The 12,864-nt window shown below is 35.3% G+C and overlaps 7 pseudogenes; all 7 read left to right on the top strand.

The window, feature by feature from the left end:
• Positions 1 to 29: 29 nt before the first annotated feature.
• On the top strand, positions 30 to 155 carry LOC128859457 (5S ribosomal RNA; annotated as a pseudogene).
• A 1,579-nt stretch (positions 156 to 1,734) lies between these two features.
• On the top strand, positions 1,735 to 1,860 carry LOC128859431 (5S ribosomal RNA; annotated as a pseudogene).
• Positions 1,861 to 2,664: 804 nt separating this feature from the next.
• LOC128859430 (5S ribosomal RNA) lies at positions 2,665 to 2,790 on the top strand (annotated as a pseudogene).
• Positions 2,791 to 4,225: 1,435 nt separating this feature from the next.
• LOC128859429 (5S ribosomal RNA) lies at positions 4,226 to 4,351 on the top strand (annotated as a pseudogene).
• Positions 4,352 to 7,181: 2,830 nt separating this feature from the next.
• LOC128859428 (5S ribosomal RNA) lies at positions 7,182 to 7,307 on the top strand (annotated as a pseudogene).
• Positions 7,308 to 8,881: 1,574 nt separating this feature from the next.
• Positions 8,882 to 9,007, top strand: LOC128859427 (5S ribosomal RNA; annotated as a pseudogene).
• Positions 9,008 to 11,338: 2,331 nt separating this feature from the next.
• LOC128859426 (5S ribosomal RNA) lies at positions 11,339 to 11,464 on the top strand (annotated as a pseudogene).
• Positions 11,465 to 12,864: the final 1,400 nt, after the last annotated feature.

The following is a 12,864-nucleotide window of genomic DNA, read 5'->3' as shown; positions in this document are numbered from 1 at the left end:
AAGTGAGTGTACTGGTGGTGATTTAAATGGTCAACGACCATACCACGCTGAAAACATCGGTTCTCGTCCGATCACCGAAATTAAGCAGCGTCGGGTGTCGGGCGCGGTTAGTACTTGGATGGGGGACCGCTTGGGAACACCGCGTGTTGTTGACATCCAACAATTTTTTCCTTCTTTTTTCTTCATTTTATTTTTGCATTTCTTATTAACATAATACAGGGTGGCGCACGAATCGTGCTACAAAAACAAAACGTAATAACTTTCTTTCTAATCAATGTATTTAACTTTTTGTTTTTTTATTGTATAGATAATTCAATTTTATTTTATGTAACTAATTAGTTTTGAAAATAATAGAACGTAAATGACCTCCATGCTCATTCACGCATATGCGACACCTGATGAGAAAATTGTTCATTGCGCACTGAAGGGTTGAAGTCGGGATCGCCTCAATTATTGTTGTGATGGACTGCTTCAATTCAGTCAAATTACTTGGTTTTGTTTTACACACCTCTTGTTTGAGATAACCCCATAAAAAAAAATCTGGTGCAGTGAGGTCAGGTGACCTTGGGGGCCAGCGGAAAGTGGAATTTCTGGATATCAATTTATTTCTAAATTTTCGTTGGAGCTCCTCCATAACCGGTCTGGCTATATGTGCAGTTGCTCCATCTTGTTGGAACCAAATGCTGTTAAAAGGGATACGTCTTCGCCGCAGTTCTGGATAAAAAAACTCCTTCAACATGTTTAAATAACGGCCCCCATTTACAGTCGCTGTTACACCGTTTTCTTCGAAGAAGTATGGCCCGACAATGCACCTTGATGAAACTGCGCACCACACTGTGACTCGTTCTGGGTGCAGTTCCATCTCATGGAGTATTTGCGGATTTGATTGACTCCATATACGGCAATTTTGCTTGTTTACATTGCCGTTTAGATCAAAATGGGCCTCATCAGACATAAACAAGCAATTTATGAAGTTGTTGTCTTCTTCGGCCATTTCAATAATTTTTTGGCAAAATTCCAGGCGAATAGGCAAATCCAGAGGGTTTAATTTGCTTGTGATTTGAACTTTGTACGGAAACAAGTTTAAGTCATCATGAACTATCCGCTGCAATGACCGTCTGCTAACTCCAATTTGCGCCGACAAGTTACGAGTCGAAACTCTTGGATTTGCCTGAATTGACGATGCTACAGCCGCGATTGTGGCTTCGACCCGAACATGGGGATCTCGATGGTACGGTCTGCGTGCGATGCTTCCAGATTCAGCAAACATGTTCACCAGCCTCATAATGGTCCATCTGCTCGGGGGAGTGCCGCCAAACTCCCGCCTAAATTCCCTTTGGACGGAAATGATGGACTGCAAAGCATGGTACCGCTGCACTATCCAAATCCTCTTTTCGGTATCCCAAGCCTCCATTTTTTGTAAATCTAAATACTAATCTGCAAAATAACAAAAAAAAAAAAAAAGCCGATTACTCACACAGAAAAAAAGTTATTACGTTTTGTTTTTGTAGCACGATTCGTGCGCCACCCTGTATTTATTTGAAATTATAATTTGAAACTCTTCTCTGATATTAACGTTTGCTATTTGTATTTCAATGAATTTCTTTATTCGTATATATACATGTATATGTATATGATTTTTTTGGGGTCTCGTTATGTGCATAGGTATCATTAAAATAGTTGGTATTCATATTTGGTTTGTTTGAAGTGAGTGTACTGGTGGGGATTTAAATGGTCAACGACCATACCACGCTGAAAACATCGGTTCTCGTCCGATCACCGAAATTAAGCAGCGTCGGGTATCGGGCGCGGTTAGTACTTGGATGGGGGACCGCTTGGGAACACCGCGTGTTGTTGACATCCAACAATTTTTTCCTTCTTTTTTCTTCATTTTATTTTTGCATTTCTTATTAATATAATATTTCTTTGAAATCATAATTTTATACTCTGCTCTTATATTAACGTTTGCTATTTATATTTCAATGAATTTCTTTACTCATTTTTACTCCATTTGGTTAGTAAAATTATTTAATTCGTTTATTTATGTAATCACTCCTTTAATGTTTTCGAGTTTGCTTTATTTAGTTAAAGAATTAATTTTATATTTTATAAAATGTTTTATGCATAAAATTCAAGCCGAATAGAAAGAGCTTGCAACAGCCACCCAAAAACTACATACAACAAGCAAACACTTACAACTGGAATAACTGAGAAATTCGCAATAAATGAGTACACCACAATAGGAATAACGGTTTATTTTGAGTTTTGGTGTCATAGGCGGTGTTTTTTATTGTTTCTTAAAGAAGAAAACGTATATGAGAGCAGACAATTTCACTAGAAGGACAGTAGTTGCAGAGCGAAAATAACTACCACTATCCCATTTAAGCATTGCTACCAAATTTAGAAATAATATGTATATAGTACCATATGTGTATACATGAAGATAGCGAAAAGATGCCAACCCAATATTTAAGCATAAATTAACAATTGGAAAATGGTAGGGATGTGTATTAAATCGTTATACACTCATTGAAATAATTCTTATATGTATATACATATGTATCTGATTGTTTTAGGGTCTCGTTATGTGCATAGGTATCATTAAAATAGTTGGTATTCATATTTGGTTTGTTTGAAGTGAGTGTACTGGTGGTGATTTAAATGGTCAACGACCATACCACGCTGAAAACATCGGTTCTCGTCCGATCACCGAAATTAAGCAGCGTCGGGTATCGGGCGCGGTTAGTACTTGGATGGGGGACCGCTTGGGAACACCGCGTGTTGTTGACATCCAACAATTTTTTCCTTCTTTTTTCTTCGTTTTATTTTTGCATTTCTTATTAATATAATATTTCTTTGAAATCATAATTTTATACTCTGCTCTTATATTAACGTTTGCTATTTAAATTTCAAATAATTTCTTTACTCGTTTTTACTCCATTTGGTTAGTAAAATTATTTAATTCGTTTATTTATGTAATCACTCCTTTAATGTTTTCGAGTTTACTTTATTTAGTTAAAGAATTAATTTTATATTTTATAAAATGTTTTATGCATAAAATTCAAGCCGAATAGAAAGAGCTTGCAACAGCCACCCAAAAACTACATACAACAAGCAAACACTTACAACTGGAATAACTGAGAAATTCGCAATTAATGAGTACACCACAATAGGAGTAACGGTTTATTTTGAGTTTTGGTGTCATAGGCGGTGTTTTTTATTGTTTCTTAAAGAAGAAAACGTATATGAGAGCAGACAATTTCACTAGAAGGACAGTAGTTGCAGAGCGAAAATAACTACCACTATCCCATTTAAGCATTGCTACCAAATTTAGAAATAATATGTATATAGTACCATATGTGTATACATGAAGATAGCGAAAAGATGCCAACCCAATATTTAAGCATAAATTAACAATTGGAAAATGGTAGGGATATGTATTAAATCGTTATACACTCATTGAAATAATTCTTATATGTATATACATATGTATCTGATTGTTTTAGTATGTATGGAGTATTTGCGGATTTGATTGACTCCATATACGGCAATTTTGCTTGTTTACATTGCCGTTTAGATCAAAATGGGCCTCATCAGACATAAACAAGCAATTTATGAAGTTGTTGTCTTCTTCGGCCATTTCAATAATTTTTTGGCAAAATTCCAGGCGAATAGGCAAATCCAGAGGGTTTAATTTGCTTGTGATGCGAACATGGGGATCTCGATGGTACGGTCTGCGTGCGATGCTTCCAGATTCAGCAAACATGTTCACCAGCCTCATAATGGTCCATCTGCTCGGGGGAGTGCCGTCAAACTCCCGCCTAAATTCCCTTTGGACGGAAATGATGGACTGCAAAGCATGGTACCGCTGCACTATCCAAATCCTCTTTTCGGTATCCCAAGCCTCCATTTTTTGTAAATCTAAATACTAATCTGCAAAATAAAAAAAAAAAAAGCCGATTACTCACACAGAAAAAAAGTTATTACGTTTTGTTTTTGTAGCACGATTCGTGCGCCACCCTGTATTTATTTGAAATTATAATTTGAAACTCTTCTCTGATATTAACGTTTGCTATTTGTATTTCAATGAATTTCTTTATTCGTATATATACATGTATATGTATATGATTTTTTTGGGGTCTCGTTATGTGCATAGGTATCATTAAAATAGTTGGTATTCATATTTGGTTTGTTTGAAGTGAGTGTACTGGTGGGGATTTAAATGGTCAACGACCATACCACGCTGAAAACATCGGTTCTCGTCCGATCACCGAAATTAAGCAGCGTCGGGTATCGGGCGCGGTTAGTACTTGGATGGGGGACCGCTTGGGAACACCGCGTGTTGTTGACATCCAACAATTTTTTCCTTCTTTTTTCTTCATTTTATTTTTGCATTTCTTATTAATATAATATTTCTTTGAAATCATAATTTTATACTCTGCTCTTATATTAACGTTTGCTATTTATATTTCAATGAATTTCTTTACTCATTTTTACTCCATTTGGTTAGTAAAATTATTTAATTCGTTTATTTATGTAATCACTCCTTTAATGTTTTCGAGTTTACTTTATTTAGTTAAAGAATTAATTTTCTATTTTATAAAATGTTTTATGCATAAAATTCAAGCCGAATAGAAAGAGCTTGCAACAGCCACCCAAAAACTACATACAACAAGCAAACACTTACAACTGGAATAACTGAGAAATTCGCAATAAATGAGTACACCACAATAGGAATAACGGTTTATTTTGAGTTTTGGTGTCATAGGCGGTGTTTTTTATTGTTTCTTAAAGAAGAAAACGTATATGAGAGCAGACAATTTCACTAGAAGGACAGTAGTTGCAGAGCGAAAATAACTACCACTATCCCATTTAAGCATTGCTACCAAAATTAGAAATAATATGTATATACAGTCGAACTTCCATATAGTGAATTCGCACGGGACCTGAAAATCACTTCACTATATAGAAACTTCATTATAAAGAAACATTGATTTTTTATGTAATTTTTTTTAAAATAATCAGTGAGTTTGGTTTGAATTACAGTCTTCCATTTTTCATTTTCAATAAAAGCTTCCAAATCATGTAGAGAGTTGAAAACATTAATCGGCACGTCACTCCTCATTTCCACAAAGGCTCTAATTACGCTAATGGATGAAGCAGCTTGTATCAACGTAGGTAATGCCTCCTCAGTTTCTGCCAATTCTTCAACGGTCAAATCGTGTTCATCGTTATCTGAAATAATATTTACATATTAAATTTTTGTTTGACTATAAAAAGATAAATGCTTACCAGGTTCAGCTGGAACTCCGCGACTTTCAAAAATGCTGTTGAGAATATCTTCTTCGGATGGTTTGTCCCAAGTCTGCACACCATTATCAACATTTACGTAGTCATCAAACGATGCTTCGATATTTGCTACTTTTTTAAATGAAGACTGTAAAGCGGCCTAATCCGATATTAAAAGAAGGTCCTCTTCATCCCAATGCTCAAATGGAATCTGCATAACATCTTTTGAAAATCCAGCCTTTTTAAAACAGTTGGCAACTGTTTCTGGTTTAACATAGACATTCCATATATTGCTAAGATTTCGAACTGCTTGCAGCAAGTCTATGGCCATAACAGAATTTCCCTCATCCACTTGAGTCAATATATTCGTTAAAATTCGTTTTCTGTAATGTTGTTTCATGTTGTAGATAATGCCTTGGTCCATTGGTTGCAGTAACGAAGTCATGTTGGGAGGAAAATAAGCGAGATGAATGTTTCTCAACTTGTCTCTTACATCTTTAGGGTGGGCAGTGCAGTTATCAACAAAAAACAACACCTTTCTGTTTTGATCACAAAATTTTTTGTCGAGTTTTACAATCCATTTCGTAAAAATCTCACTGGTCATCCATGCTTTTTTGTTAAACTCATAATCGACACCTAAAGATTTTATTCCCTTGAAGTACCTCGGATTTTTGGCCTTTCCGATTACCAGCAATTTTAGCTTTTCTGATCCAGTCATATTGCTTCCCACCAGGACAGTTATTCTCTCCTTGCTTTGCTTCCCACCAAAGCATTTTTCATTTTTGAATGCCAGTGTTTTAGTTGGCAAGCATTTGAAAAACAAAGCAGTCTCGTCGGCATTAAAAATGTCGTTAATGTTGTAATTTTCAATTAATTTCGGTAAGACGTTCGTCACCCATTCATCACGGTTTTCTATGTTGGTGTCAGCACTTTCCCCACATAATGTCTTTTGAATAATGCCATGCCGACTTTTGAACTTGTCTAACCAACCTGTACTTGCCTCAAATTCGTGGTGTCCTAGTGCTTCCGCAAAATCTTTGGCCTTTTGCTTCAATAATGGTCCAGATAAAGGGAGATTCTTACCACGTGCAACGAGTAACCATTTCAGCATTGCTTCGTCAATATCCTCAAAATGGCAAGGTCGAAGTCTTTTGCGTTTGGTATTTACTGCCAAATCCTCCGCATTTTTTAAAATCACTTCCTTATTTTTTAAAATATTTGATAAAGTGCTGGGAAGAACTCCGAATTCATTGGCAATATCTTTTTTTTTTCTTTCCTTCATTAACTTTGTTAATCATTAATAACTTTTTTTCAAGCGAAATGCTGCTTCGATGCATCATTTTAACTTCAATCACGGAATAAAACTGTAATAGCTCAGCTCTTTCTGTTTTAATTTCCACATCTAACTGTAATTTTTTGCAACAGAAAACTTTTGAAAAAATTCACTATATGGAGACAAAAACTTAGGACGCTTGAATTTCCAGCTGTAAAATTTGTTCATTATATAGAAAACTTCACTATATAGAAATTCATTATAAGGAGACAAAAATACACCGAAAGTAGAACGAAAAAGCAGTGTCTTCGAAACCAGTTCATTATAAGGAGAGCTTCATTATATGGAAGTTCACTGTAGAGAAGTTCGACTGTAGTACCATATGTGTATACATGAAGATAGCGAAAAGATGCCAACCCAATATTTAAGCATAAATTAACAATTGGAAAATGGTAGGGATGTGTATTAAATCGTTATACACTCATTGAAATAATTCTTATATGTATATACATATGTATCTGATTGATTTAGGGTCTCGTTATGTGCATAGGTATCATTAAAATAGTTGGTATTCATATTTGGTTTGTTTGAAGTGAGTGTACTGGTGGGGATTTAAATTGTCAACGACCATACCACGCTGAAAACATCGGTTCTCGTCCGATCACCGAAATTAAGCAGCGTCGGGTATCGGGCGCGGTTAGTACTTGGATGGGGGACCGCTTGGGAACACCGCGTGTTGTTGACATCCAACAATTTTTTCCTTCTTTTTTCTTCATTTTATTTTTGCATTTCTTATTAACATAATACAGGGTGGCGCACGAATCGTGCTACAAAAACAAAACGTAATAACTTTCTTTCTAATCAATGTATTTAACTTTTTGTTTTTTTATTGTATAGATAATTCAATTTTATTTTATGTAACTAATTAGTTTTGAAAATAATAGAACGTAAATGACCTCCATGCTCATTCACGCATATGCGACACCTGATGAGAAAATTGTTCATTGCGCACTGAAGGGTTGAAGTCGGGATCGCCTCAATTATTGTTGTGATGGACTGCTTCAATTCAGTCAAATTACTTGGTTTTGTTTTACACACCTCTTGTTTGAGATAACCCCATAAAAAAAAATCTGGTGCAGTGAGGTCAGGTGACCTTGGGGGCCAGCGGAAAGTGGAATTTCTGGATATCAATTTATTTCTAAATTTTCGTTGGAGCTCCTCCATAACCGGTCTGGCTATATGTGCAGTTGCTCCATCTTGTTGGAACCAAATGCTGTTAAAAGGGATACGTCTTCGCCGCAGTTCTGGATAAAAAAACTCCTTCAACATGTTTAAATAACGGCCCCCATTTACAGTCGCTGTTACACCGTTTTCTTCGAAGAAGTATGGCCCGACAATGCACCTTGATGAAACTGCGCACCACACTGTGACTCGTTCTGGGTGCAGTTCCATCTCATGGAGTATTTGCGGATTTGATTGACTCCATATACGGCAATTTTGCTTGTTTACATTGCCGTTTAGATCAAAATGGGCCTCATCAGACATAAACAAGCAATTTATGAAGTTGTTGTCTTCTTCGGCCATTTCAATAATTTTTTGGCAAAATTCCAGGCGAATAGGCAAATCCAGAGGGTTTAATTTGCTTGTGATTTGAACTTTGTACGGAAACAAGTTTAAGTCATCATGAACTATCCGCTGCAATGACCGTCTGGTAACTCCAATTTGCGCCGACAAGTTACGAGTCGGAACTCTTGGATTTGCCTGAATTGACGATGCTACAGCCGCGATTGCGGCTTCGACCCGAACATGGGGATCTCGATGGTACGGTCTGCGTGCGATGCTTCCAGATTCAGCAAACATGTTCACCAGCCTCATAATGGTCCATCTGCTCGGGGGAGTGCCGCCAAACTCCCGCCTAAATTCCCTTTGGACGGAAATGATGGACTGCAAAGCATGGTACCGCTGCACTATCCAAATCCTCTTTTCGGTATCCCAAGCCTCCATTTTTTGTAAATCTAAATACTAATCTGCAAAATAAAAAAAAAAAAAGCCGATTACTCACACAGAAAAAAAGTTATTACGTTTTGTTTTTGTAGCACGATTCGTGCGCCACCCTGTATTTATTTGAAATTATAATTTGAAACTCTTCTCTGATATTAACGTTTGCTATTTGTATTTCAATGAATTTCTTTATTCGTATATATACATGTATATGTATATGATTTTTTTGGGGTCTCGTTATGTGCATAGGTATCATTAAAATAGTTGGTATTCATATTTGGTTTGTTTGAAGTGAGTGTACTGGTGGGGATTTAAATGGTCAACGACCATACCACGCTGAAAACATCGGTTCTCGTCCGATCACCGAAATTAAGCAGCGTCGGGTATCGGGCGCGGTTAGTACTTGGATGGGGGACCGCTTGGGAACACCGCGTGTTGTTGACATCCAACAATTTTTTCCTTCTTTTTTCTTCATTTTATTTTTGCATTTCTTATTAATATAATATTTCTTTGAAATCATAATTTTATACTCTGCTCTTATATTAACGTTTGCTATTTATATTTCAATGAATTTCTTTACTCATTTTTACTCCATTTGGTTAGTAAAATTATTTAATTCGTTTATTTATGTAATCACTCCTTTAATGTTTTCGAGTTTACTTTATTTAGTTAAAGAATTAATTTTTTATTTTTTTATAAAATGTTTTATGCATAAAATTCAAGCCGAATAAAAAGAGCTTGCAACAGCCACCCAAAAACTACATACAACAAGCAAACACTTACAACTGGAATAATTGAGAAATTCTCAATAAATGAGTACACCACAATAGGAATAACGGTTTATTTTGAGTTTTGGTGTCATAGGCGGTGTTTTTTATTGTTTCTTAAAGAAGAAAACGTATATGAGAGCAGACAATTTCACTAGAAGGACAGTAGTTACAGAGCGAAAATATCTACCACTATCCCATTTAAGCATTGCTACCAAATTTAGAAATAATATGTATATAGGTACCAAGAATGATATAAACAAGATTGCGCCCATCAGAGCGTACGTGTCGTCACGTTTGCTGAGTTGTGCAGTATTGCCAACCATTTGCTCTTCGCAATAAATTTAGTGCTTTTTTATACCGAAAATTCGAAAATTTTGAAGTTTCGTGTTTGTTTCTTTTTGCGTTTAATTTAAAGCTACCGAATGCTTCAATGCTATCACTAGTAAAATGCTTCATACATATAAAGCTCGTTTTTCGATTGAAGGCATTTCCTCGCCGGCAGAAATGCATCCACTGTTTGCAGAGCGCCTCATCCTTTGGAAATATAATATAAAAAAGCTTATATCACACGCTTTATTGAGGTTCTTACTTGCACAATTTTTCACTGCACATTTCATGTTTTCTTATTTTTCACTTATACGAGTACACTTTCACGAAATATCTTATTTTTGCGTAAATATTCACTAAAACGTTTGTTACCGTTTGTTCTTATTAACGCACATTTCAAATAAGAAACGAATATTCATAAACATCAACAATAACCGCAATCATGGGCAATGTGACCAGATCTCTGAGAAGATTTTAGTGCTAATGAAAATTTTTTTACTCTTATAAAATTTGATAATTTGAAAGTGCAAATTTAATTTTTGGCTCCATTTAAGGTTATGCAAAAATATTATTTGCCCCGCTCCCAACTCTTCTTAAGATTGAAAACCTTTTTACACATTTTAAAAAGCCTTTGAATTTATTGAATGCGAATTAAAACCTTAGAGGTGTAATTGTTTCTTCCGGTCATAAATCTTTAGTGAGACATAGGACATTAAGAGTTGTATTCATTGTAAAAATAAGCCACAAACTACCAGAAAATACTAAAGAAACCATACTGACATTTTTACAAAAAGAGTACCTTATCTAGTTACATAACTTCAAATATAGCAAAAAAGCCGTTCCCTTAACAAAAGAGTCTCGTTTAAGAAAAACCTCATAAATTAAATTGTACATAAGCATGACATATTTATTTAAAAAAACGCACATTTTAAAGACAATTTGTCACGCATACAAAGTTCTTTAAGTGATTCAATAAAAATTTGTTGGGTTATTTTCTTTGAATGGGCATTTTAATGCGTTTTTATATCCAAAGCTAGGCAACACTGCAGTAGCGAGAGAGAGATTTGACTGCCGAAAGCAGAAGAACACCAACAACACCTGCACTCGCGGGCAATGCCACCAGATGTTAAAAAAAAGTAAAGCTAAATAAAACTGAGTGAATTATTTAAATAATTATTAAAAAATGCATATTTTACAAAATTATAAACATGACATTTTAATTAGAACAACTAGAAAAATGTCATGAAGAAAGAACTAAAACTCCGAGACACAAAATAATAAAAATAACAAAAAAAAAAATCATAAATCAAGTTACGAAAATGGTAATCTGGCCATACTGGAGCTAAAATCACGTAACTAGTTGTCAAATTCGCTGAGCGCAAAGTAACGGGACCACGATGGGCGCCATCTCATTATTCTTTGCATCATGTATAGGTACCATATGTGTATACATGAAGATAGCGAAAAGATGCCAACCCAATATTTAAGCATAAATTAACAATTGGAAAATGGTAGGGATATGTATTAAATCGTTATACACTCATTGAAATAATTCTTATATGTATATACATATGTATCTGATTGTTTTAGGGTCTCGTTATGTGCATAGGTATCATTAAAATAGTTGGTATTCATATTTGGTTTGTTTGAAGTGAGTGTACTGGTGGGGATTTAAATTGTCAACGACCATACCACGCTGAAAACATCGGTTCTCGTCCGATCACCGAAATTAAGCAGCGTCGGGTATCGGGCGCGGTTAGTACTTGGATGGGGGACCGCTTGGGAACACCGCGTGTTGTTGACATCCAACAATTTTTTCCTTCTTTTTTCTTTATTTTATTTTTGCATTTCTTAGTAATATAATATTTCTTTGAAATCATAATTTTATACTCTGCTCTTATATTAACGTTTGCTATTTATATTTCAATGAATTTCTTTACTCGTTTTTACTCCATTTGGTTAGTAAAATTATTTAATTCGTTTATTTATGTAATCACTCCTTTAATGTTTTCGAGTTTACTTTATTTAGTTAAAGAATTAATTTTATATTTTATAAAATGTTTTATGCATAAAATTCAAGCCGAATAGAAAGAGCTTGCAACAGCCACCCAAAAACTACATACAACAAGCAAACACTTACAACTGGAATAACTGAGAAATTCGCAATTAATGAGTACACCACAATAGGAATAACGGTTTATTTTGAGTTTTGGTGTCATAGGCGGTGTTTTTTATTGTTTCTTAAAGAAGAAAACGTATATGAGAGCAGACAATTTCACTAGAAGGACAGTAGTTGCAGAGCGAAAATAACTACCACTATCCCATTTAAGCATTGCTACCAAATTTAGAAATAATATGTATATAGTACCATATGTGTATACATGAAGATAGCGAAAAGATGCCAACCCAATATTTAAGCATAAATTAACAATTGGAAAATGGTAGGGATATGTATTAAATCGTTATACACTCATTGAAATAATTCTTATATGTATATACATATGTATCTGATTGTTTTAGGGTCTCGTTATGTGCATAGGTATCATTAAAATAGTTGGTATTCATATTTGGTTTGTTTGAAGTGAGTGTACTGGTGGTGATTTAAATTGTCAACGACCATACCACGCTGAAGACATCGGTTCTCGTCCGATCACCGAAATTAAGCGTGCCAGCATAATCGAAAAAGGGCTTGAAACAAGAGAGTTCACTCTTGGTGTGTTTGTTGACATTGAAGGAGCTTTTGGCAATGCTACCTTTGACTCTATGTGCTCTTCTATCAGAAGTTATGGAGTAGAAGAAATCGTTGTCAGATGGATTCACTCTATTCTATCCAAAAGACTGCGTACCATGGATAGAGAAAGCGATGAAGGAATCAAAGTTGAGGTTAAGAAGGGTTGCCCACAAAACGGTGTACTCTTTTTCCTACTTTGGTGATTTGTTGTGGGCTGTCTTCTTAATTATCTGCAGGAAATTGGACACATCCAAGCATACGCGGACGATGTATGCGTATTAATCTCAGGATGATCACTTGAAGCTATATGCAATTAAAAGCAGGTAGCTCTAAATAAGATTAAGCATTGATGCGAATTGCATGGTCTTTCGGTGAATCCTTTAAGAAGTACCTTAGAGCTATACACTAGGAAACGCAATATGTTACTACTAATACTTGTTACTACCCACATTGAAAGAGGTAACACTGCAACT

This window comes from Anastrepha ludens, chromosome 3 (assembly GCF_028408465.1).
Source record: "Anastrepha ludens isolate Willacy chromosome 3, idAnaLude1.1, whole genome shotgun sequence".
NCBI lineage: Eukaryota > Metazoa > Arthropoda > Insecta > Diptera > Tephritidae > Anastrepha > Anastrepha ludens.
Note: the sequence above shows the minus strand (reverse complement) of the source record. Positions and strands in the feature narration are given on the sequence as shown.